This window comes from Salmo trutta, chromosome 25 (assembly GCF_901001165.1).
Source record: "Salmo trutta chromosome 25, fSalTru1.1, whole genome shotgun sequence".
Lineage (NCBI taxonomy): Eukaryota > Metazoa > Chordata > Actinopteri > Salmoniformes > Salmonidae > Salmo > Salmo trutta.
In genome coordinates, this window is record NC_042981.1 from 13,928,189 (window position 1) to 13,955,935 (window position 27,747).

The window sequence follows — 27,747 nt, forward strand, 5'->3', positions numbered from 1 at the left end:
TTTCCTGAAGACTTGCAGTACAAACAAATCTTCTGCAAGATAGTAAAGCAGTGGGTGGTGAAGAAAGTATACGAGAGGCTTGTCTACCGATCGGTGGAGTGTAGAAAGAAACAGACGGTTGTCTACAAGGAGCCAGAGTCACAGCCCCCAAACCCTACATCGCCACAGCACAAAATCTTGCTAAACCAGCTGCCATTACCCAACACAGGAAGAGGTTCACCAGCTGAAGAACATGCTGAAAACCTCCTTGGAACATTCAGCCAACACATCATCCATATTCAGTTAGACTGATGTTGCAGTATAATATAGATATGCCTAGTATGCTCACAACTGCATTGTCCACAACTACAAGTCCTCAACTGGCAGATTCATTAAATAGTACCCGCAAAACACCAGTCTCAACGTCAACAGTGAAGAGGCGACTCCAGTATGCTGGCCTTCTAGGCAGAGTTACTCTGTCCAGTATCTGTGTTCTTTTGCCCATCTTAATCTTTTCTTTTTATTGGCCAGTCTGAGGTATCGCTTTTTCTTTGCAACTCTGCCTCGAAGGCCAGCATCCCGGAGTCACCTCTTCACTGTTGACGTTGAGACTGGTGTTTTGGGGGTACTATTTAATGAAGCTGCCAGTTGAGGACTTGTGAGGCGTCTGTTTCTCAAACTAGACACTCTTATGTACTTGTCCTCTTGCTCAGTTGTGCAGCGGGGCCTCCCACTCCTCTTTCTATTCTGGTTAAAGCCAGTTTGCACTGTTCTGTTAAAGGAGTAGTACACAGCGTTGTATGAGATCTTCAGTTTCTTGGCAATTTCTCGCATGGAACAGCCTTCATTTCTCAGAACAAGAATAGACTGATGTTTCAGAAGAAAGTTATTTGTTTCTGGCCATTTTGAGCCTGTAATCGAACCCACAAACACTGATGCTCCAGATACTCAACTAGTCTAAAGAAGGCCAGTTTTATTGGTTCTATAATCAGAACAACAGTTTTCAGCTGTTGTCCTAACATAATTGCAAAAAGGTTTTCTAATGATCAATTAGCCTTTTAAAATGATAAACTTGGATTAGCTAACACAATGTGCCATTGGAACACAGGATTGATGGTTGCTGATAATGGGCCTTTGCACGCCTATGTAGATATTCCATTACAATCAGCCGTTTCCAGCTACAATAGTCATTTACAACATTAACAATGTCTACACTGTATTTCGGATCAATTTGAAGTTATTTTAATGACAAAAAATATGCTTTTCTTTCAAAAACAAGGACATTTCTAAGTGACCCCAAACTTTTGAACGATAGTGTAGGTATAGTTACCCCAAGGCTAATATGAGTCATCAAGCCAAAGTCATTCCTTTACTCTCTGCTATCATAATCAAAACACTTCTCCAGTTTTATCCTAATGAGAGGCACTGAGGCTAGCTAGGCTAGTTAGCTAGTTAGCTAGCTATAATGTTAGACTACAGTACATTTCAGGTATAGCAAACACAGCTGGCTAGCTAAACTTGTCTAGCTTTGCTTGTAGTGGTACTAGCAAGCACTGTTATCGATCACCAAATTGTATTGAACAACACTGCCTGCTTATAATATTAGCTAGCTACCGACAGCAAAAAACTTCCTCGTTTGTCATTTACCCTCCTGATTCCTGGTCCAGCTGGTCTAGGCTGCCGGCGCTGCTTGCTGATTTCGCAATTTTCTTTCTCACTGTTTCAACTCCTCTTCAGTGTATTCTGGCTCAAATAAATAGTGCTGTATGTTCCTATATTAAAGAACATCAGAGAAAAGCCTGCCTTTGAGCATGGGGACAAGGAAGTATGACTCCCATCAGGCAGTAGTCATTACAATGCCAGGGAAAATGAGTAAACCTAGATGTCCAATAGCTCAATTGAACAATGACAACCATATCTACTAATCGTGCAATCGGCAAAACACAAAGGCCACAATAATTGCTACAAAACATGACTCAATTGAAGTGGTAAACGTTGTCATTTGAAATGGAACATCCTTTTCTTGGCTTTTAGACTTTACAGTTGAATTAAAACATTTGTTTACAGAGAGTCACCTTGGAGCAGTTTAGAGATATAGATGACAAGAAACTGATATTTTAGATTTTTTATTATTCAGAGTTTACAAAACATTGTTGCATATTGAAGCATGTGGGCTCGTCTATGTCAAGCCAATTGGTAAATAACTGATTTCCTCATGAACTCACGTTTACAGACCAGTTCAGATAGCATTATTTCACATTTCCCAAAGCAACTGACGACTTGAGAAATGGATGAAGCAAATGAACATTATCCAAATCAATCTAATATCCCTTTAATCTTTAATGTTGCTGACTTCTCTCCCTTCCTCCTCTCTTTCCCTCTTTCAGCTGAAAGATAAACAGATGTTGTCTCAGGCACCGGCCAGCCAATTCACTCATATATAAAGAGTATCTCACAAAATTCTCATCAAATATAGCTTCAGCTCCTTTCAAGGAAGATTAATTCCTGTTTTCATTGACCAGGCTCCCAAAGTGAACAACTCAGAACAATGTTACCAAAATGCATTACTCACAATGGTACTGAAGACACAGCAAAATGGATGTCTATAAGCTTGTGTCCTCATAATACACCCTGTACTTGTTTTTAGGTCTTCATTATTGGGTAGACTTCACTAGAACTGTATAACCCCCTCCATCATAAGAGTCAATGTGCTGACTGTATAGAGCCAGTGTCATAAGCTATACAGTATATACATCTTCATGACTGTGAATTACATCTCTGTAATCTTCATCCGTTGAAGGTTTGTGCTCTCTGTAACAATTCAAAAGGTGGTATAGTCTAGCACCATCTAGTGCTGGTCCATTACATAAGCTTGATATCAATCTTGATGACTGTCTGTGCAACCTGTTCTCAGAGCATTTCATATTATTTGTACGTAAATCCGAGACACTGGAATCTGTATGATATGTTACATTACGTACGGTTACATTAGACAGATGAATACTTAAAACAAATAAGAAAGTGGGGTATAACGTGAACATCTAGAAACACAAAGGTTTTGAGTTCGACACTCATCACGGACAACTTTAGCATTTTGGCTAAGTAGCAACTTTTCAACTACTTACTACTTTTTAGCAGCTTTGCAACTACTTAGCATGTTAGCTAACCCTTCCCCTAGCCCTAACCTTTTCAGCTTACCCTTCACCTAACGCTAACCTTAACCCTTTTATCTAACATTTCCCTTAACCCTAACCCTAACCTTAACCCTTTAACCTAACTCCTAAACTTAACCCTAACACCTAGCCTAGGTAACGTTAGCCAGCTAGCTAAGGTTAGTGACCTAGCTAGAATTCATAGCATATCATATTTTTGCAAATTCATAACATATTGTATGTTTTGCATATTTGTGACATTTAATATGAATTGTAATTCATATCATATGAAATGAGTGCTGGACATCCACAAATTAATACATACCATGTGAAACATAACATCAAACTCAATGGAGTGTCTCAGGTTTACGTACAGAATAATACAAAATGCTCTGAGACCAGATTGGTCTATGACATATGTTACATTACTACTGTAACAATGTTATGTAGCACCAACAGAGGGTCCAAGTAGTATTACCTTAGTAGTATTATGAAACATCTCTGAGTGGACCCAGCTGTGCTCCCTCCTAGCTAGTTTATAACCACCCAGTAGCCGATAATTATCTGCTTCCTTTCAGGATTGCAAAATTCCAGGAACTTTCAATAAATTCCCTGGTTTTCCAGAACACCTGGTTGGAGGATTTCCTGCTTATTCCCACCTAATTATGGGAATCCTCCAACTGTGGAAAACCAAAGAATTTATTGAAAGTTCCCTGAATTTTGCAACCCTACTTCCTTTGCCCAATGATGTCTGGTAGATCAACATATCTCGTTTTGAACCAGCCTCTGTTTTATGAGGTAAACACACCCTTTATGAGACAGTAAAATAAAAGTCAGCATAAAGTGAAGGAAGGTGTCATTGCTTGCCGTGTAATAGACGGTCTCTATCATTACACATCACTGGGTGGTTTTTATGAGGACCACCGTCTTCACAGCCCAGTGATTTAACAAGGAAAAAAACTAAACCGTCAGACAAGGGGGGCATCAAATAGAACATGAGTGATTAAATCTAGTCAGACTAGACTATGCTAGATCTATATCTATTGCAGCAGACTGCTGGTCCCTTTCATGACCAATTTAAAGTTTGAGGAGGTAAAAAGGAAGTAAAAGTTGTTCCACTACAGATGCAGGATCTTAATTTGAACCAGTTTCCTTCAGCAGGAAAATAATCCTGCAGCAACAGGATATGTGAATTATTATGTGCATTATAATTGGTAAATTTTTCGTTAGCGCAAATCAAGTCTGAAATTTAAAAGTGGTAATTACAAACTTTAAACGACTTTTTAAAACTCAAATACACTACAAGTTTGAACTTCCTGATTTGCAGGAAAATTCTCAGCAACAAAAGAATGATCCTACATCTGTCATCTTCTTCTAATCTGTCACACAGTTAGAGATGTTAGTGCCGCGAGATAAAAATGATGAGAGAATCTCTCAAACGTTGAAGATTTGAAAATAATGAAAAAAACATTCTGAACATGCTATGAGCAAATAGACTTATTAAGGTATGTGAGTAATGACAAGCTTCTCTGCTATGTTTAATTAAATCAAATCAAATTGTTTTAGACACATGCACCAAATACAAAGGGTGTAGACCTTACAGTGAAATGCTTATTTACGAGCCCATAACCAACAATGCAGTTAAAAAAATTAAATAAGAATAAGAAATAAAATTATCAAGTAATTAAAGAGCAGCAGTAAAATAACAATAGCAAGACTATATACTGGGGGGTACCGGTACAGAGTCAATGTGTGGGGGGCACCGGTTTGTCGAGGTAATTGAGGTAATATGAACACGTAGGTAGAGTTATTAAAGTGACTATGCAGAGATGATAACAACAGAGAGTAGCAGCGGTTTAAAAAAAGACGGGGGCAAGCGCAATGCAAATAGTCTGGGTAGCCACTTGATTAGATGTTCAGGAGTCTTACGGCTTGGGGGTAGAAGCTGTTTAGAAGCCTCTTGGACTTAGACTTGGCGCTCCGGTATCGCTTGCTGTGCGGTAGCAGAGAGAACAGTCTATGACTAGGGTGGCTGTAGTCTGGGCAAAGCTTCCTGCCATCCAGAACCTCTATACCAGGCGATGTCAGAGGAAGGCCCTAAAAATTCTCAAAGCGATGCACTGTACCATACGCACTACCCTCTGTAGTGCCTTGTGGTTGGAGGCAGAGCTATTGCCATAACAGGCAGTGATGCAACCAGTCAGGATGCTCTCGATGGTTCAGCTGTAGATCCTTTTGAGGATCTGAGGACCCAATCCAAATCTTTTCAGTCTCCTGAAGGGGAATAGGTTTGTCGTGCCCTCTTCACAACTGTCTTGGTGTGCTTGGACCATGACCAGTTTGTTGGTGATGTGGACACCAAGGAACTTGAAGCTCTCAACCTGCTCCCCTACAGCCCCGTCGATGAGATTGGGGGTGTGCTCAGTCCTCTTTTTCCTGTAGTCCACAATCATCTCCTTTGTCTTGATCACGTTGAGGGAGAGGTTGTTGTCCTAGCACCACACGGCCAGGTCTCTGACCTCCTCCCTATAGGCTGTCTCATCGTTGTCGGTGATCAGGCCTACCACTGTTGTGGCATCGGCAAACTTAATGATGGTGTTGGAGTCGTGCCTGGCCGTGCAGTCATGAGTGAACAGGGAGAAGAGCGTGGCGGAAATGTTGTTACCTACCCTTACCACCTGGGGGAGGCCCGTCAGGAAATCCAGGGTCCAGTTGCAGAGGGAGGTGTTTAGTCTCAGGGTCCTAAGCTTATTGATGACGTTTGAGGGCACAGTGGTGTTGAACGCTGAGCTTAAGTCAATGAATAGCATTCTCCCATAGGTGTTCCTTTTGTCCAGGTGGGAAAGGGCAGCGTGGTGTGCAATAGAGATTGCATCATCTGTGGATCTGTTAGGGCGGTATGCAAATTGGAGTGGGTCTAGGGTTTCTGGGATAATGGAGTTGATGTTAGCCATGACCAGCCATTCAAAACACTTCATGGCTACAAACGTGAATGCTATGGGTCGGTAGTCATTAAGGCAGGTTAGCTTAGTGTTCTTGGGCACAGGGACTATGGTGGTCTGCTTAAAAAATTTTAGTATTACAGACTCGGACAGGGAGAGGTTGAAACTGTCGAAGAGACTTGCCAGTTGGTCAGCGCATGCTCGCAGTACACGTCCTGGTAATACCTCTGGCCCTGCGGCCTTGTGAATGTTCACCTATTTAACCTGTTTAGGATAGGTGGCAGTATTTTCACGGCCGTATAAAAAACTTACCTGATTTAATCTGGTTATTACTCCCGCCCAGAAACTAGAATATGCATATAATTATTTGATTTTGATAGAAAACACCCTAACGTTTCGAAAACTGTTTGAATGGTGTCTGTGAGTATAACAGAACTCATATGGCAGGCCAAAACCTGAGAAGATTCTATATGTGAAGTGCCCTGTCTGACCATTTTTTGTCCTTCTATAGCCTCTTTATCGAAAATAAAGGATCTCTGCTGTAATGTGACATTTTCTAAGGCTTTCATTGGCTCTCAGAAGGCGCCAGAACGTTGAACGATAACTCTGCAGTCTCTGGAGAGTGGTACTTCTGAGAACAATGGCACTGGTACGCGAGTGCATGTGACGACTCCATGTTTTACTTTCAGTGTTTGAACGGATACAACGTCTCCCGGTTGGAATATTATTGCTATTTTACGAGAAGAATCACATAAAAATTGATTTTAAACAGCGTTTGACATGCTTCGAAGTACGAATTTTTTTGTCACGAAATGCGCCGGCGTGTCACCCTTCGGATAGTGACCTGAATTCACGAACAAAACGGAGCTATTTGGATATAACTATGGATTATTTGGAACCAAAACAACATTGGGTGTTGAAGTAGAAGTCCTGGGAGTGCATTCTGACGAAGAACAGCAAAGGTAATCCAATTTTTCTTATAGTAAATCTGAGTTTGGTGAGTGCCAAACTTGGTGGGTGTCAAAATAGCTAGCCATGATGGCCGGGCTATCTACTGAGAATATTGCAAAATGTGCTTTCACCGAAAAGCTATTTTAAAATCGGACACCGCGATTGCATAAAGGAGTTCTGTATCTATAATTCTTAAAATAATTGTTATGTTTTTTGTCAACGTTTATCATGAGTAATTTAGTAAATTCACCGGAAGTTTTCGGTGGGTATGCTAGTTCTGAACAAAACATGCTAATGTAAAAAGCTGGTTTTTGATATAAATATGAACTTGATTGAACAAAACATGCATGTATTGTATAACATAATGTCCTAGGAGTGTCATCTGATGAAGATCATCAAAGGTTAGTGCTGCATTTAGCTGTGGTTTTGGTTTTTGTGACATATATGCTAGCTTGAAAAATGGGTGTGTGATTATTTCTGGCTGGGTACTCTCCTGACATAATCTAATGTTTTGCTTTTGTTGTAAAGCCTTTTGAAATCGGACAATGTGGTTAGATAAAGGAGAGTCTTGTCTTTAAAACCTCTTACATCTAGATGTTCCGCTAGCGGAACGTCTGCTCCAATATCCAATGATGGGCGGGGCGCGAAATACAAACTCCTCTAAAATCCGAAAACTTCCACTTTTCAAACATATGACTATTTTACAGCTATTTAAAGACAAGACTCTCGTTAATCTAACCACACTGTCCGATTTCAAAAAGGCTTTACAGCGAAAGCAAAACATTAGATTATGTCAGCAGAGTACCCAGCCAGAAATAATCATGACACAAGTCGTTTTTCCAACAATTGTTTACAGAGAGATTATTTCACTTATAATTCACTGTATCACAATTCCAGTAGGTCAGAATTGTACATACAATAAGTTGACTGTGCTTTTAAACAGCTTGGAACATTCTTGAAAATGATGTCATGGCTTTAGAAGCTTCTGATAGGCTAATTGACATCAGTTGAGTCAATTGGAGGTGTACCTGTGGATGTATTTCAAGGCCTACCTTCAAACTCAGTGCCTCTGCTTGACATCAATGGAAAATCAAAATAAATCAGCCTAGACCTTAGAAAAAAATGTGTAGACCTCCACAAGTCTTGCTCATCCTTGGGAGCAATTTCCAAATGCCTGAACGTACCATGTTCATCTGTACAAACAATAGTACGCAAGTATAAACACCATGGGACCTCACAGACATCATACTGCTCAGGAAGGAGATGCGTTCTGTCTCCTAGAGATGAACATACTTTGGTGCGAAAAGTGCAAATCAATCCCAGAACAACAGCAAAGGCCCTTGTGAAGGTGCTGGAGGAAATAGGTACAAAAATATCTATTTCCACAGTCAAATTAGTCTTATATCGACACAACCTGAAAGGCCGCTCAGCAAGGAAGAAGCCACTGCTCCAAAACCGCCATAAAAAAAGCCCGACTACGGTTTGCAACTGCACATGGGGACAAAGATCGTACTTTTTGGAGAAATGTCCTCTGGTCTGATGAAACAAAAATAGAACTGTTTGGCAATAATGACCATCATTATGTTTGGAGGAAAAAAGGGGAGGCTTGCAAGCCGAAGAACACCATCAAAACCATGAAGCATGGGGGTGGCAGCATCATGTTGTGGGGGTGCTTTGCTGCAGGAGGGACTGGTGCATCACACACCAACCTAAGTGTATGTAAACTTCCAACTTCAACTGTATGTGCTCTTATAATGTTTCCGTATCTAGCATCACTCATATCATATGTATATACTGCACTCCACACTATTCTATGCTATCTTAGTCACTTTTAAATTGTGTAAATATTTCATCACCCATGTCATATGTCTGTACTGTATTCTATACTATGCCACTGTATCTTAGTCTAATGCCGCTCGTACATACATGTATATATTCTTAATCCATTCCTTACTTAGATTTACGTGTATTTTCGATATATGTTGTGAAACTGTTAGGTATTACTTGTTAGAAATTACTGCACTGTCGGAGCTAGAAGCACAATCATTTCACAAAACCCTCAATAACATCTGCTCAACACGTGTATGTGACCAATACATTTGAGTTGATGCGATATATGTACTCTATGATCTATAAAACAAAGGGACAGAGATCATTGTAATACAACATGAGGTAGGTTGAAGAAGGAATTTACGTGGATATATTGAAGCAACATCTCAAGACATCAGTCAGGAAGTTGAAGCTTGGTCGCAAATGGGTCTTCAAAATGGACAATGACCCCAAACGTACTTCCAAAGTTGTGGCAAAATGGCTTAAAGACAAAGTCAGGGTATCGGAGTGGCCAACACAAAACCCTGACCTCAATCCCATAAAAAATGTGTGGGCAGAACTGAAAAAGTGCGTGCGAGCAAGTAGGCCTACAATCCTGACTCAGTTACACCAGCTCTGTCAGGAGGAATGGGCCAAAATTCACCCATATTATTGTGGGAAGCTTGTGGAAGGCTACCCGAAACGTTTGACCCAAGTTAAGCAATTTAAAGGCAATGCTACCAAATACTAATTGAGTGTATGTAAACTTCTGACCCATTGGGAATGTATTGAAAGAAAGAAATGCTGAAATAAGTCATTCTCATAAAATAAAGTGGTGATCCTAACTGACCTAAAACAGGGAATTTCTACTTGGATTAAACATCGGGAATTGTGAAAAACTGAGTTTAAATGTATTTGGCTAAGGTGTATGTAAACGTCCGACTTCAATTGTACATGTGACGGCTTGACAAAGTATATGAGACTGCCATTTCTTCTGAGAGACTCAAATGCAGTTCCACTTAGATGTTTGTCAAGTTGCTGGGGTGCTGTTGGTGAGGGTAGGGGGTTTCAACATATCTCTTCCGTGGCAATATTCATGGCACTCAACATAATGTGTTGCTTTTGGGTCCTTCATATTTTTATTTTTTTTATTTCCATTGCTCCACAAACCAGGATTCATTGTCTAGTCAAAATCTCTACAGACATTATCGCAAAGTAGTGACGTGCCCCAAAGATCACGGAGGCCTGATGCTCCAACACGTTTCCAGCCTTTGCCTTTAATATAGAGAATCAAATAAATGTCAGCATATTGTGAAGGAAGGTGTCATTGCTTGCCGTGTAATAGACTGTCTCTATCATTACACATCACTGGGTGATTTTACGAAGACCACTATCTTCACGAGGACCATACATGGATTTACGTGAATTAACATTCACAGATCCTTCATTAAATGTATACTTATCTCATCTCATATCAAAAAATTAAAACCTGTTGTTCTGAAGCAATGACTCTAAAAGACACACTAAGATGAAGTGGTGAAGATTTAACCAAATTAAAACAACTGGTGATTAAAAGTGTTTCAATCAAGACATGGCCTATGTAATCTGACCACCTCAATTTTAACATACACACCACAGTAGAACTTTAACAAATTATTAAGGATTTTAATATTTAACTAGGCAAGTCAGATAAGAACACATTCTTATTTACAATGACAGCCTACCAGGGAACTGCGGGTTAACTGCATTGTTCAGGGGCAGAACGACAGATTTTTACCTTGTCAGCTCAGGGATTCGATACATCAACCTTGCAGTTACTGACCCAACGCTCTAACCACTAGACTACCTGCCGCCCCTGAAGAGCTCATTATAACCCTGGGCTTCAGTTTGTAAAGTGAACCTGATATTACAACGTTGATCCTAATGAATATGAATCAGATTCATATTCCAGTCAGATGTACATAACCCGCCTTCCACAGAACCAATTCAAATTCCTCAAGAACAAACTCAATGACTGTCTGTTGGCCTCTGCAGACTGCCAAAGATACAATATATGGCATATAATTACATTAACTATACCATATGATCTTTATAGTATATCAAGATATAATATGGGTTGTGGGCATAAAGACACATTTTCAATCTGCAAGTTAATGGACAATAAAACATTTTTCTTTTTCTAAGATTAAGGCAGCAGCACAATAAGCAGGAATGGAATAACGAATGATGGCGATGTACTTTGAATTAAATGTTTTTTTCTCTCCCCCAGTGGAAGATCATTATCACACAGTTGTTTCTTATTATGTGGCTCAGTGGACCCTCACATTAGCAAGCACTCTGAACAGCATTCAGTAGTAGCTACAGTGTTCAGTAGCAGCTACACAGCATTCAGTAGCAGCTACACTGCGTTCAGTAGCAGCTACACTGCGTTCAGTAGCAGCAAAACAGTGTTCAATAGCAGCTACATCGTTCAGTAGCAGCTACACAGCGTTAAGTAGCAGTTACACAGCGTTCAATAGCAGCTACATCGTTCAGTAGCAGCTACATTGTTCATTAGCAGCTACACAGCGTTCAATAGCACCTACACAGCATTCAGTAGCAGCTACACAGCGTTTAGTAGCAGCTAAACAGCGTTCAGTAGCAGCTAGAGCATTCAGTAGCAGCGACACATCGTTCAGTAGCAGCTACAGCATTCAGTAGCAGCTAGAGCATTCAGTAGCAGCTACACATCGTTCAGTAGCAGCTACAGCATTCAGTAGCAGCTACAACGTAGGTGAACAGGTTGTGAGATCTTTTTTTGTAATCAAGGTGACTGACAGTGACACATTTAATACTGTCTTGCACACTCTTGCCTGCATCTAGCTGATCTAGGGTGTAATCATTAGTTCAACAGTTGCAAACGAGAGTTTCTATTGGACAAATTCAGGTATGTTTATCCCTGTTTTGTACTGTTTGTTTCCATTAAAGAAACAGAACCGGCGGAATGAATACACCCCTGATCACACGCGAACACAGGTCACATTCATAGCAGCCACATACAAACAGCATGATCTCTTTGCTCATTGTAATTCCTTCTCGCATCTACATGCACTCCTCCTCTCGCACCCTTTTCCTTCGCTTGTGGACTTCAGTGCATAACACATCAGCTGTCTGTGACCAGGCAAAAACCTTTCGAAACCAAACCATCATAACCGCTAACAGCTACTCACCACCTTTTATGCACTGCAGTGCTAGCTAGCTGTAGCTTATGCTTTCAGGACTAGATTCATTCTTTGATCCATTTGAATTACTGTGTATGTCTATGGAAGGGGGTGAGAACCATGAGCCTCCTAGGTTTTGTTTTGAAGTCAATGTACCCAGAGGAGACTGGAAACTAGCTTTCCTCCTGCTGCTGAGGGTATTGTAGACCTTTACTGAAAAACAGTGTTTCAATCAAATATTTGGTGACGTGAATATATTTAGTATAGCTTTATCTAAAAATGATTGCTTTTTTAATGTTTACTATTTTAATTTTGTATGAAATTCACTGAGGAAGATGGTCCTCCCCTTCATCCTGGGGTGGCAGCGTAGCCTAGTGGTTAGAGTGTTGGACTAGTAACCCAAAGGTTGCAAGATCATGAGCTGACAAGGTACAGATTCTGCCTCTGAACAAGGCAGTTAATCCACTGTTCCTAGGCTGTCATTGAAAATAAGAATTTGTTCTTAACTCACTTGCCTAGTTAAATAAAGGTAAAATGAATATCCTCTGAGGAGCCTCCACTGGTGTATGCCTCAGCAGCCCACAGCACTTTAATACATACATATGGGAACAGTGTATTAGTCTGAGGTAAGTTGAATGGAGAAGCCCACTCACTGGTCCATGTACAAAAGATGCTTTGATTAAATCCTAATATGCCTATTTTGGATCCTCCTGAGTAGAATAGACAAATAGATGTCTCAATACTTCACATTGTGTTGGCTTCCACCAGATGGCCCTCTTTCATACGTTCTCTCTGACTTAGTGAAAAATGCTGAATAATGCAAAGAGATCGTAGCCTGCTCCCAGTGTGTCTGTGTGGCTGTGTGTGTGCGTGCGTGCGTGCGTGTAAGTGCCCACCTCCCAGCAGCTCGCCTTTTGTTAATTGCTTCCATCCTCCGCTGAAATAAGAGGCTCTCATTGAGCCCTGCACCACTATGTTCTCACTCAAGTGGCAAGGTCTGGTGTGAGAAGCAGTGGTTTGGGAGAAGGTTGAGAAAAGGGGAATGGAAAGCGAGAGCAAGAGAGAGAGAGGGAGAGAGAGGGGGAGGGAGAGAGCGTGAAAGGGAGATAGAGAGGATAAGAAAAAGAGAGAGAGAGCGAGAAAGAGAAAAGTTGAGATAGAAAAACCATCTTGAGTGGCTGAATGGCTCCTTCAGCCCGCAAGGTAACCAAAGTCTTGTTTAGACACTGCTGCACAGGAAGCCTGTCTCTGAAGTCATTGTTGTTACAGGAACATAGCATTTGTTCCAAATGGCACCCTATTCCCTATAAAGTGCACTACTTTTGACCAGATCACTATGGGGTGCACAAAATAGGGCATAGGGTGCAATTTGGGACGCACTCCTAGAGAGCTGCTTGCTAGCTACACACTGGACTGGGCACAGATATCAGTTTAACATGTAGTTAGAGATTTACATTTGGTTGCGTTGTCAACTAACATGAATTCAAGGTGAAATCAACAACAAATATCACCATGTATTGGATTTAGGTTAAAAGTTAGGTAAAGAAAATCAGAAATGCCCTTACGTAGATAGATGACTGTGCAAATCCAATCAGTTTTCCACGTTAATTCAACATCATCACATACTGTCGATTCTTTTGGCCTGAAATGACTTGGAATCAACGTTGATTCAACCAGTTTTACCCAGTGGGTAGCTTCCTGCTGCAGTCAGTCATGTTCAAGTTCATACAGCTAGACAATTAACCCCCTCGTTTAACGGTTCCTTCAGAGTGAATGTTACCCTTGTTAAACGGTTCCTTCAGAGTGAATGTTACCCTGATTAAACGGTTCTTTGGAAATTAATTTTACACTCGTTAAACAGTTCCTTCAGAATGAATGTTACCCTCGTTAAATGGTTACTTCAGAGTGAATGTTACCCACGGTAAACAGTTCCTTCAGAGTGAATGTTACCCTCATTTAAACGGTTCCTTCAGAGTGTATTTTACCCTCATTAAACAGTTCCTTCAGAGTGAATGTTACCCTCGTTACATGGTTCCTTCAGAGTGAATGTTACCCTCGTTAAACGGTTCCTTCAGAATGAATGTTACCCTCATTAAATGGTTCCTTCAGAGTGAATGTTACCCATGGTAAACGGTTCCTTCAGAGTGAATGTTACCCTCATTTAAACGGTTCCTTCAGAGTGTATTTTACCCTCATTAAACAGTTCCTTCAGAGTGAATGTTACCCTCGTTACATGGTTCCTTCAGAGTGAATGTTACCCTCGGTAAATGGTTCCTTAACAGGCTCACTACACCGCTCGCATCGCATGCGCAAGTGCTGCAAAATAAATTTAGAAATCTATATTATTCAATTACTGCTCCAACACTGCTCGCGAGCGTCTGCGTTGCCAAGGGCTAAAATAGAAGTCAGTTCTATTTCTGACACAGATTGCACTGCAAGTCCTGCCTCTCCCATCTCTTCATTGGTTTTTAGAAGCAGGTACCCACATGCCATCTCCTCATTAATTATACCTACGTGGGTTACTGAAAGACAAACGAGGTCGGTGGCGGTAATGGACTTAATTTATGAAAGTTGCCAATCGCAATATAAAGGCAAGAGAAGAAAAAGCCTAGAAGGAGGAGAGATGACTAGAAACGATTCGGTTGACCGTTTTATGTGTGGATTAATTGTCGGAGTAGAGGACCTTGTGCATTTCAGGCAAAATAACAACTCAATGTTTATATCCCAGGACAAATTAGCTAGCAACAGCAAGCTAGCTAGCTAAATTGCCGTAAAGGTTTAATGCTTTTCGACCTGTCCCCAAATTCATGTAATTGGTTCAGAGTTTGTTTTGATATTTTAACCTGAATGTCGTGATCACGTTTGGTGTGGGGGGACATAATAAATGCATGCACGATGGCGCATGATGGCGCAAGCGTGCAGCCGGTTTGGGTTCCGTGTCAGAGTGAATGTTACCCTTGTTAAACGGTTCCTTCAGAGTGAATGTTACCCTCATTAAACGGTTCTTTGGAAATGAATTTTACTCTCATTAAACGGTTCCTTCAAAGTGAATATTCATCTCGTTAAACGTTTCCTTCAGAGTGAACATTCCTCTCTTTAAACGGTTCCTTCCTTAAAATGTTCCTCACATTTGGAACCTGCATGCACAGTTGGAAATTAAACCTTTGTAGTGTTGACACGTCTTTCTCGCTGACTCCATTTGCAATTACAGTAGACTCATATTCCAGAGGAGGGGGGGTATAAAGGACTCACACAGCTAAGGCAAGGAAAGACAGAATTAAAACCCTGCCTAACTAGGAAGACAGACAACGAGAATAAATAAAAATGTCCTTTCCCCTCAGGATTTGAAGCAAAGTTCAATCATTGTGTTAGTTATGGTCCATTCCAGTGTTGATATCGCATCTGTCAGTTAGGATCCAAACAACCACCTCCCATGCAACGTGACTGTTGAGAGCTGATCAACATTGGATGTGTGTCTCCCTTCACTTTTTAAATGAGATCATTTGTTTTCTGAAATCAATCTGCATTACAAATGATTAGATGCTATGATTATTTTGACAATTACACCATCCAGCTCAATTATCATAATGCATTTTCTTGCAGCTTATATCTCCCTGTTTTGTTATAATAGTAAACATATCTACGTTACTATATGTATTCAATCCCAATGCTCACTAGTTATGCAGCCATATATAGTATTCTGAAATGTGGGGCTCCTTTCTGGGTGCCTTACTAAACTGAGATAATTACTCAGAAAGTAGCATTTAAATTGCTTGTACACCTGTTCTTATACCACAGTTACAAAGGCAAGCTTTTGTCATATCTTATCATTATTGCTAAAATGTTAGACACTCATTGAACAAGACTAGTGTTAATTAGTTTCCACCATACTGCACGCACGCACTCACACACACACACACACACACACACACACACACACACACACACACACACACACACACACACACACACACACACACACACACACACACACACACACACACACACACACACACACCTGTGTGCTGCTTCAGTGGTGATTTTCCCAGCGATCTACAATGAGTGGTGACCATATGTCTCCCACTGGTCTGTGAGGATTTGTGTGTCTCCCACTGAGCTTGAAGAGGAGGGGTGTTCAGCAGGTGTTCAGATGCCCACTCTCTCCAGAGCTGCCTCCTGTCTCTCCCTGATCACACGAGGGGAAAACATCATTAGTCAAAAAAAGATTTGACCGCGAGCAAGGAGAAAAAAACACTGTGAGAACTAGCTCCCCATCCAACATCTGTGGCCCCGTGTAGCAGAGCCTTTAGAATATTCCTGGGGATTTCCTTTGAGTAGCTATATCAATCAATTAGTCTTGGCACAGACGTCTATTCCACGTTGGTTCAATGTAATTTCATTGAAATTTTGTGGAAACAATTTTGATTCAACCAGTGTGTGCCCAGTGGGAAATGGGTGTCCCAAATGGCACCCTATTCCCTTGAAAATGCATGCCCTTTGGGTGCTGGTCAAACGGGGTGCACTCTAAAGACAATAGGTTTCCATTTACCAGGTAGACTGAGTGAGTGTCTAATTCCATTAAAAGACTGTTCATCAACAGTGTAACCATGATTTCTCACACACTGTGGACTAATGTTTTAGGGGCCAACACCATAGCAATGACAGGTCCATAGATTGGGAGTCTGGTGAGAAGGAGACCTTCTGAAAGGTGTAGCCTACCACCGATGCAGTATACAGTGTCTTCAGAAAGTATTCAAACCCCTTGACTTTTTCCACATTTTGTTGTATTACAGCCTGACATTTAAAATGAAGTAAATTGAGATTTTGTGTCACCATACCCCATCATGTCAAAGTGGATACATTTTTTTTTTTAAGAATTATGGAAAGCTGAACTGCCTTGAGTCAATAAGTATTTAACACCTTTGTTATGGCGAGCCTAAGTAAGTTCAAATCACATGCGCCGTGAAATGCCTACTTTCAAGTCCTTTACCAACAATGCAGTTCAAGTAAGAGTTAAGAACATTTTTACCAAATAAATGAAAGTAAAAAAATAATAAAAAGTAACACAATAAAACAACAAGAACGAGGCTATATGCTGGGGATACTGGTACCAAGTCAATTTGCGGGGTGTACGGGTTAGTCAAGGTAATTTGCACATGTAGGTAGGGGTAAAGTGACTACGCATAGATAATAAACAGCGAGTAGCAGCAGTGAAAAACAGTAGATATTCCGGGTGGCCATTTGATTAATTGTTCGGCAGTCTTATGGCTTGGGGGTAGAAGCTGTTAAGGAGCCTTTTGGTCCTAGACTTGGTGCTCTGTTACCACTTGCCTCTGACACCGTCTAGGACAGGCCTGGGCAACTCCAGTCCACGGGGGCCTGATTGGTGTCACACTTTTGCCCCTGCCCCAGCTACCACACCTGACTCCAATAATCAACTAATCATGATCTTCAGTTAAAAATGCAATTAGTTTAAATCAGGTGTTTTTGCTAGGGTTGGGGGAAAAGTGTGACACTAATCAGATCCCCAAGGACTGGAATTGCCCAGGCATGTATGTAGGTCCTGGATGACAGGAAGCTTGGCCCCAGTGATGTACACACTACCCTCTGTAGCACCTTACGGTCAGATGCTGAGCAGTTGCCATACCAGGCGGTGATGCAACCGGTCAGGATGCTCTCGATGGTGCAGCTGTAAAACTTTTTGAGGATCTGGGGATCCATGCCAAATCTTTTCAGTCTCCTGAGAGGAAAAATATGTTGTCGTGCCCTCTTTACGACTGTCTTGGTGTGTTTGGACCATGATAGTTTGTTGGTGATGTGGACACCAAGGAACTTGAAACTCGCAGGAGTAAACATTTGCTTAACAAGTCACATAATAAGTTGCATGGACTCTGTGCAATAATAGTGCTTAACATGATTTTTGAATGACTACCTCATCTCTGTACCCCAAACATATAATTATCTGTAAGGTCCTTCAGTCAAGCAGTGAATTTCAAAGACATGTTCAATCACAAAGACCAGGGAGGTTTTCCAATGCCTCGCAAAGAAGGGCACCTATACTAACAAAATCAAAAAGCTGACAATGAATATCCCTTTGAGCAGTTATTAATTACACTCTGTATTGTGTATAAACACACCCAGTCACTACAAAGATGTTTTTTATTGTTATTTCACCTTTATTTAACCAGGTAGGTAAGTTCTCATTTACAACTGCGACCTGGCCGAATTAAGCAAAGCAGTGCGACAAAAACAACAACACAAAGCAGTGGGACAAAAACAACAACACAGAGTTACACATGGGATAAACAAACGTACAGTCAATAACACAATATAAACATCTGTATACAGTGTGTGCAAATGAAGTAAGGAGGGAAGGAAATAAATAGGCCATAGTGACGAATTAATTACAGTTTAGCAATTAACACTGGAGTGATAGATGTGCAGATGAGGATGTGCAAGTAGAAATACTGGTGTGCAAAAGAGCCGAAAAACAAAAACAAATATGGGATGAGGTAGGTAGTTGGTTGGATGGGCTATTTATAGATGGGCTGTGTACAGCTGCAGCGATCGGTAAGCTGCTCTGACAGCTGACGCTTAAAGTTAGTGAGGGAGATAAGTCTCCAACTTCAGTGATTTTTGCAATCCGTTTTAGTCATTGGCAGCAGAGAACTGGAAGGAAAGGTGGTCAAAATAAGTATTGGCTTTGGGGATGACCAGTGAAATATACCTGCTGGAGCGCATGCTACAGGTGGGTGTTGCTATGGTAACCAGTGAGCTGAGATAAGGCGGAGCTTTACCTAGCAAAGACTTATAGATGACCTGGAGCCAGTGGGTTTGGCGACGAATACGTAGCGAGGACCAGCCAACGAGAACATACAGGTCGCAGGGGTGGGTAGTATATGGGGCTCTGGTGACAAAACGGATGGCACTGTGATAGACTGCATCCAGTAGAATAGAGTGTTGGAGGCTATTTTGTAAATGACATCGCCGAAGTCAAGGATCGGTAGGATAGTCAGTTTTACGAGGGTATGTTTGGCAGCGTGAGTGAAGGAGGCTTTGTTGCGAAATAGGAAGCCGATTCTAGATTTAATTTTGGATTGGAGATGCTTAATTTGAGTCTGGAAGGAGAGTTTACAGTCTAGCCAGACACCTAGGTAGTATTTATAGTTGTCCACATATTCTAAGTCAGAACCGTCCAGAGTAGTGATGCTAGTCAGGCGGGCAGGTGTGGGCAGCGAACGGTTGAAGAGCATGCATTTAGTTTTACTGGAATTTAAGAGCAGTTGGAGGCCATGGAAGGAGCGTTGTATGGCATTGAAGCTCGTTTGGAGGTTTGATAACCTCTCTTGGGTAGGAGGCAGTATTTAGATGTCTGGATGAAAAGCGTGTCCAAAGTAAATTGCCTGTTACTCAGGCCCAGAAGCTAGGATATGCATAGAAAACACTCTAAAGTTTCTAAAACTGTTAAAATGATGTCTGTGAGTATAACAGAACTGATAGGAAAAACCATCTCCCCCTCAAAAAAAATTCAGCCTACCACTATTTTCAATGGCTATCACTTTTATTATAAGGCCAAGTCCTGCCAGATGGCAGTTCCTAGGGCTTCCACTAGATGTCAACAGTCTTTAGAAAGAGTTTCAGGCTGGTTTTTGGAAAAATGAGCCAGAAATGTGAGTTTTTCTAGTTGGCTCCCATTTTGGCTGTAGTGTTTCCAAGCGCTTGGAAGAGAGCGTGTTCTTTGGTATTTTTCTCCGGTAAAGACAATAACGATTCTCCGTCTTAAATTTTATAGTTTTTTTACGTATTAGGTTTGATTATAAACATTGTTTGACTTGTTTGGAAAAGTTTATTAGTAACGTTTGGGATTCATTTTGTATGCATTTTGATGGAGGGAAACTGATTTATTGACTGAAGCGCACCTGCTAAACTGAGTTAAGGATATAAAGAAGGACATTATCGAACAAGTTTGAATTTCGTGCTCTGCAATTTCACCGGATGTTGGCTACCGTCCCACCTGCTCATAACAGTGTCCAAAGAAGGGCCAGATGTATACAGAATGGTGTCGTCTGCATAGAGGTGGATCAAAGAATCACCCGTAACAAGAGCGACATCATTGATATATACAGAGAAAAGAGCCTGAGAACTGAACCCTGTAGCACCCACATACAGACTGTCAGAGGTCCGGACAACAGGTCCTCCGATTTGACACACTGAACTCTTTCTGAGAAGTAGTTAGTGAACCAGGCGAGGCAGTCATTAGAGAAACCAAGGCTGTTGAGTCTGCCGATAAGAATACACTGATTGACATACGTCCTCCCTAACTCAGTTGTCGGAGAGGAAGGAAACCGCTCAGGGATTTCACCATGAGGCCAATGGTGACTTTAAAACAGCTACAGAGTTTAATGGCTGCGATAGGAAAAAAATTGAGGATGGATCAACAATATTGTAGTTACTCCACAACACTAACCTAGTTAACAGAGTGAAAAGAAGGAAGCCTGTCCAAAAAATATACTCCAAAATATGCATCCTATTCGCATTAATGCACTAAAGTAACACTGTAAAAAATGTGTCTATGCAATTAACTTTTTGTCCTGAATACAAAGTGTTATGTTTGTGGAAAATCAAATACAACACATTACTGAGTACCATTCTCCATATTTTCCAGCATGGTGTTGGCTGCATCATGTTATGGGCATGTTTGTAATAATTAAGTACTGGGGAGTTTTTCAGGATAAAATATGTGTGGAATGGAGCTAAGCACATTCAAAAGCCTAGAAGAAAACTGGTTCCGTCTGCTTTCCACCAGACACTGGGCGATGAAATCACCTTTCAGCAGGACAATAACCTAAAACACAAGGCCAAATATATACACTGGAGTTGCTTACCAAGATGACATTGAATGTTCCTGAGTGGCCTAGTTACAGTTTTGACTTAAATCGGCTTGAAATTCTATGGCAAGACTTGAAAATGACTGCCTAGCAATCACCAACGACCAATGGTCGGAGACCGAGCGGTTGCCATACCAGGCAGTTATGCAACCAGTCAGGATGCTCTCGATGGTGCAGCTGTAGAATCTTTTGAGGATCTGAGGACCCATGCCAAATCTATTCAGTCTCCTGAGGGGGAATAGGTTTTGTCGTGCCCTCTTCACGACAGTCTTGGTGTAATTGGACCATGTTAGTTTGTTGGTGATGTGGACACCAAGGAACTTGAAGCTCTCAACCTGCTCCACTGCAGCCCCGTCGATGAGAATGGGGGCTTGCTCAGTCCACTTTCTCCTGTAGTCCACAATCATCTCCTTTGTCTTGATCACGTTGAGGGAGAGGTTGTTGTCCTGACACCACACGGCCAGGTCTCTGACCTCCTCCCTATAGGCTGTCTCATTGTTTTCGGGTATCAGACCTACCACTGTTGTGGCATCGGCTAACTTAATGATGGTGTTGGAGTCGTGCCTGGCCGTGCAGTAATGAGTGAACAGGGAGTACAGGAGGGGACTGGTATTGCACCCCTGAGGGGCCTCTGTGATGAGGATCAGCGGGCAGATGTGTTGTTACCTACCCTTACCACCTGGGGGCGGCCCGTCAGGTAGTCCAGGATCCAGTTGCAGAGGGAGGTGTTTAGTCCCAGGGTCCTAAGCTTATTGATGATCTTTGAGGGAACTATGGTGTTGAACGCTGAGCTGTAGTCAATGAATAGCATTCTCACATAGGTATTCCTCTTGTCCAGATGGGATAGGGCAGTGTGCAGTGTGATGGAAATTGGGGTGTTATGTAAATTGCAGTGGGTCTAGGGTGACAAGTAAGGTCTTTCAAGGCACTTCATGGCTACAGACGTGAGTGCTACGGGTCGGTAGCCAATTAGGCAGATTACCTTAGTGTTCTTGGGCACAGGGACTATGGTGGTCTGCTTAAAACATGTTGGTATTACAGACTCGGTCAGGGAGAGGTTAAAAATGTCAGTGAAGACTCTTGCCAGTTGGTCAGCGCATGCTCGCAGTACGCATCCTGGTAATCCGTCTGGCCCTGCGGCTTTGTGAATGTTGACCTGTTTAAAGGTCTAACTCACATCGGCTGTGGAGAGCGTGATCACACAGTCGGAACAGCTGGTGCTCTCATGGATGTTTCAGTGTTATTTGCCTCGAAGCGAGCATAGAAGTTGTTTAGCTAGTCTTTTAGGCTCGTATCACTGGGCAGCTCTGGGCTGTGCTTCCCCTTGTAGTCTGTAAGGGTTTGCAAGCCCTGCCACATCCGACTAGCGTCAGAGCCGGTGTAGTAGGATTCGATCTTAGTCCTGCATCAATGCTTTGCCTGTTTGATGGTTCTTCGGAAGGCATAGCGGGATTTCTTATAAACTTCCGGGTTAGAGTCCCGCTCCTTGAAAGTGGCAGCTCTAGCCTTTTGCTCAGTGCGGATGCTGCCTGTAATCCATGGCTTCTGGTTCGGGTATGTACGTACGGTCTCTGTGGGGACGACGTCATTGATGCACTTATTGATGAAGCCAATGACTGATGTGGTGTACTCCTCAATGCCATCGGAGGAATCCCGGAACATATTCCAGTCTGTGCTAGCGAAACAGTCCTGTAGCTTAGCATCTGTTTCATTTGACCACTTTTTTATTGGTCTAGTCACTGGTGCTTCCTGCTTTAAGTTCTGCTTGTAAGCAGGATTCAGGAGCATATAAATAAGGTCAGATTTGCCAAATGGAGGTTGAGGCAGAGCTTTGTATGCATCTCTGTGTTTGGATTGTTGGTGGTCCAGAGTTCTTTTTCCTTTGGTTGCACATTTAACTGCTGATAGAAATTTGGTAAAACAGATTTAAATTTTCCTGCATTATAGTCCCCGGCTACTAGGAACACCACCTCTGGGTGAGCGTTTTCTTGTTTGCTTATGGTGGAATACAGGTCATTGTCTTACCAGACGCCGCTGTTCTATCTTTCCGGTACATCGTATAACCAGCCAGCTGTATGTTGATATAGTCGTCGTTCAGCCACGACTCTGTGAAGCATAAGATGTTACAGTTTTAAGTGTCCCGTTGGTCGTTTAATCTTACGCATAACTGGTTGATTTTATTGTCCAAAGATGGCATGTTTGCTAGCAGAATGGAGGAAAGTCGGGGTTTATTCGATCAGCTGTGAATTCTCAGAGGGCAGCCGGACCTTCGGCTCCTCTTTCTCTGCCTCCTCTTCACGGAGATCACAGGATCGGGGCCTGTTCCCGAGGAAGCAGCATATCCTTCGCGTCGTGCTCGTCAGAGTTGTGGAAGGAAAAAGAGGATTCTGATAGTCAGTGGTGAGTAATCGCAGTCCTAATGTCTAGAAGTTATTTTCGGTCATAAGAGACGGTAGCGGCAACATTATGTACAAAATAAGTACAAAAATAAGTGACACCATTTGAACTCTTTGGCCTGAATGCCAAGTGTCACGTCTGAAAGAAACCTTGCACAATCTCTACGGTGAAGCATGGTGGTAGCAGCATCATGCTGTGGGGATGTTTTCTTTCATGGGTATGACACTACAAGCTTGGCACACATGTATTTGGGGAGTTTCTCCCATTCTTCTCTTCAAATCCTCTCAAGATCTGTCAGATTGAATGGAGAGCGTTGCTGCACAGCTATTTTCAGGTCTCTCCAGAGAGATGTTTGGGTCCAAATCTGGGTTCTGGCAGGGCCACTCAAGGACATTCACAGAGAGTTCCCGAAGCCACTCCTGCATTGTCTTGGCTGTGTGCTTAGGGTCGTTGTCCTGTTGAAAGGTGAACCTTCAGAAATTTTTTGAAAGCACTGCACTGCACGTTTTTGCTCTTGAATCCGCTGGAAATGTATGAGCAAGGCCCATAATTATTCAGGCAATCAAACTCTTGCCAAGTCTATGTGATTGTTTTTTGTGATATGATAATATACAGTTAATTGGCGGACTATTCACACACTGTAAACTCAGCAAAAAAAAGAAACGTCCTCTCACTGTCAACTGCGTTTATTTTCAGCAAACTTAACATGTGTAAATATTCAAATTAACATAACATTCAACATCTGAGACATAAACTGAACATGTTCCACAGACATGTGACTAACAGAAATGGAATAATGTGTCCCTGAACAAAGGGTGGGGGGTCAAAATCAAAAGTAACAGTCAGTATCTGGTGTGGCCACCAGCTGCATTAAGTACTGCAGTGCATCTCCTCTTCATGGACTGCACCAGATTTGCCAGTTCTTGCTGTGAGATGTTACTCCACTCTTCCACCAAGGCACCTGCAAGATCCCGGACATTTCTGGGTGGAATGGCCCTAGCCCCCACCTTCCGATCTAACAGGTCCCAGATGTGCTCAATGGGATTGAGATCCGGGCTCTTCGCTGACCATGGCAGAACACTGACATTCCTGTCATGCAGGAAATCACGCACAGAATGAGCAGTATGGATGGTGTTAATGTCATGCTGGAGGGTCATGTCAGGATGGTTCTGCAAGAAGGGTACCGTATGAGGGAGGAGGATGTCTTCCCTGTAATGCACAGCGTTGAGATTGCCTGCAATGACAACAAGCTCAGTCCGATGATGATGTGACACACTGCCCCAGACCATGACGGACCCTCTATCTCCAAATAGATCCCGCTCCAGAGTACATACCTCGGTGTAACGCTCATTCCTTCAACGATAAATGCGAATCCGACCATCACCCCTGGTGAGACAAAACCGCGACTCGTCAGTGAAGAACACTTTTTGCTAGTCTTGTCTGGTCCAGCGACGGTGGGTTTTTGCCCATAGGCAACGTTGTTGCAGGGGATGTCTGGTGAGGACCTGCCTTACAACAGGCCTACAAGCCTTCAGTTCAGCCTCTCTCAGCCTATTACAGACAGTCTGAGCACTGTTGGAGGGATTGTGCGTTCCTGGTGTAACTCGGGCAGTTGTTGTTGCCATCCTGTACCTGTCCCGCAGGTGTGATGTTCGGATGTACCAATCTTGTGCAGGTGTTGTTACACGTGGTCTGCCACTGCAAGGACGATCAGCTGCAATTTATTGCCCTGGCCACATCTGCAGTCCTCATGCCTTAAGGCATGTTCACACAGATGAGCAGGGAACCTGGGCGTATTTCTTTTGGTGTTTCTCAGAGTCAGTAGAAAGGCCTCTTTAGTGTCCTAAGTTTTCATAATTGTGACCTTAATTGCCTACCGTCTGTAAGCTGTTAGTATCTTAACGACCGTTCCACAGGTGCATGTTCATTAATTGTTTATGGTTCATTGAACAAGCATGGGAAGCAGTGTTTAAACCCTTTACAATGAAGATCTGTGAAGTTATTTGGATTTTTATGAATTATCTTTGAAAGACAGGGTCCTGAAAAAGAGACGTTTCTTTTTTTGCTGAGTTTATATATTTTTGTGTGTCAGGCTAGACTTGGTCTTCAATTAGTGGCATAACGTATGAATTGGCACGGATGATAGGGCATATAACTACAATTTCATAATTCTCAGTCTGGGTCTGGTCTCTTCTATGCTAAGCATAGTGCCTGAACTGCGTGGGTTGGTGATTGTGTGTCAACCTACATTTCTAGCAGAACTGTTTTTGCAGTACCAGCCCTGCAACCCCAGCATTATCTATGGCTCCCTTCAGAACCCAGGGGGCTCATTAGGGATGTCCATCGTTCATTTGGATCAGATCTTTACTGGAATATTTTGTATTATTGTGATCAGTGAATGTGTTATGTCCCACGATTTCAGCAGCAAGCCTTGTTTGGCCTATGGTATCTCTCTCTCTCTCTCTCTCTCTCTCTCAATAACTCATTTTCAAACTATGTGACAATATACTGTATCTTTCAGTGCCCAGTCTCAGTTGATCCAAGGTGAGGATAACTCCCTGATTTCCGGGCATCCTTGGCCAGAGGCATAGATGGGATGTAAAGCTTTTACCACCAGTCCCCTTCATAATATATGACAGCGTCTGCGGAATGACACAAATGATTACACATGGCTTATGCACTGATGAAATAACTTATTACGTGTGTGGGTGAGCCAGTGCTGTATATCCCTGCAACATGGCAGCAATTGCATTCGGCGGCTGTCCAAGACAATAATGCTGAATGGTGCCACTGAGTATACAAAACATTAAGAACTCCTGATCTTTCCATGACATAGACTAACCAGATGAATCTAGGAGAAAGCTATGATCCCTTATTGATGTCACTTGTTAAATTCACTTCAATCTGTGTAGATGAAGGGGAGGAGATAGGTAAAATAAGGATTTTTAAGCCGTGAGACAATTAAGACGTGGATTGTGTGTGTGTGTGCCATTCAGAGGGTGAATGGACAAGTGATTTGAACGGGGTATGGAAGTACAGTGCCTTGCAAAAGTATTTACCACCTTGGAATTTTTCCTATTTTGTTGCATTACAACCTGTAATTTAAATTGATTTTTATTTGGATTTCATGTAATGGACATCCACAAAATAGTCCAAATTGGTGAAGTGAAATAAAAAATTAAAACCTGTTTCAAAAAAAATCCCCAAAACGTAAAACTGAAAAGTGGTGGGTGCATATGTATTCACCCCCTTTGCTATGAAGCCCTTAAATAAGATCTGGTGTGACCAATTACCTTCAGAAGTCACATAATTAGTTAAATAAAGTCGACCTGTGGGCAATCTAAGCGTCACACGATCTCAGCATATATACTCCTGTTCTGAAAGGCCCCAGAATTTGCAACACCACTAAGCAAGGGGCACCACCAAGCAAGCAGCACTATGAAGACAAAGGAGCTCTCCAAACAGGTCAGGGACAAAGTTGTGGAGAAGAACAGATGGGGTTGGGTTATAAAAAAATATCTGAAACTTTGAACATCCCACAGAGCACCATTAAATCCAGTATAAAAAAATGAAAAGAATATGGCACCACAACAAACCTGCCAAGATAGGGACACCCACCAACACTCACGGACCAGGCAAGGAGGGCATTAATCAGAGAGGCAACAAACAGACCAAAGATAACCCTGAAGGAGCTGCAAAGCTCCACAGCGGAGATTGTAGTATCTGTCCATAAGACCACTTTAAGCCGTACACTCCACAGAGCAGGGCTTAACGGAAGAGTGGCCAGAAAAAGGCCATTGCTTAAAGAAAAAAATAAGCAAACACATTTGGTGTTTGCCAAAAGGCATGTGGAAGACTCCCCAAACATATGGAAGAAGGTACTCTGGTCAGATGACACTAAAATTGAGCTTTTTGGCCATCAAGGAAAACACTATGTCCAACACCTCTCATCACCCCGAGAACACCATGTTTTTCATTGGCAGGGACTGGGAAACTGGTCAGAATTGAAGGAATGATGGATGGCGCTAAATACAGGGAAATTCTTGAGGGAAACCTGTTTCAGACTTCCAGAGATTTGAGACTGGGACGGAGGTTCACCTTCCAGCAGGTCAACGACCCTAAGCATACTGCCAAAACAACACTTGAGTGGTTTAAGGGGAAACATTTAAATGTCTTGGAATGGCCTAGTCAATGCCCCGACCTGGTGGTGCCCCTTGCTTATGCCCCGTTCAATCCAATTGAGAATCTGTGGTATGACTTAAAGATTGCTGTACACCAGCGGAACCCATCCAACTTGAAGGAGCTGGAGCAGTTTTGCCTTGAAGAATGGGCAAAAATCCCAGTGGCTAGATGTGTCTAGCTTATAGAGACATACCCCAAGAGACTTGCAGCTGTAATTGCTGCAAAAGGTGGCTCTACAAAGTATTGA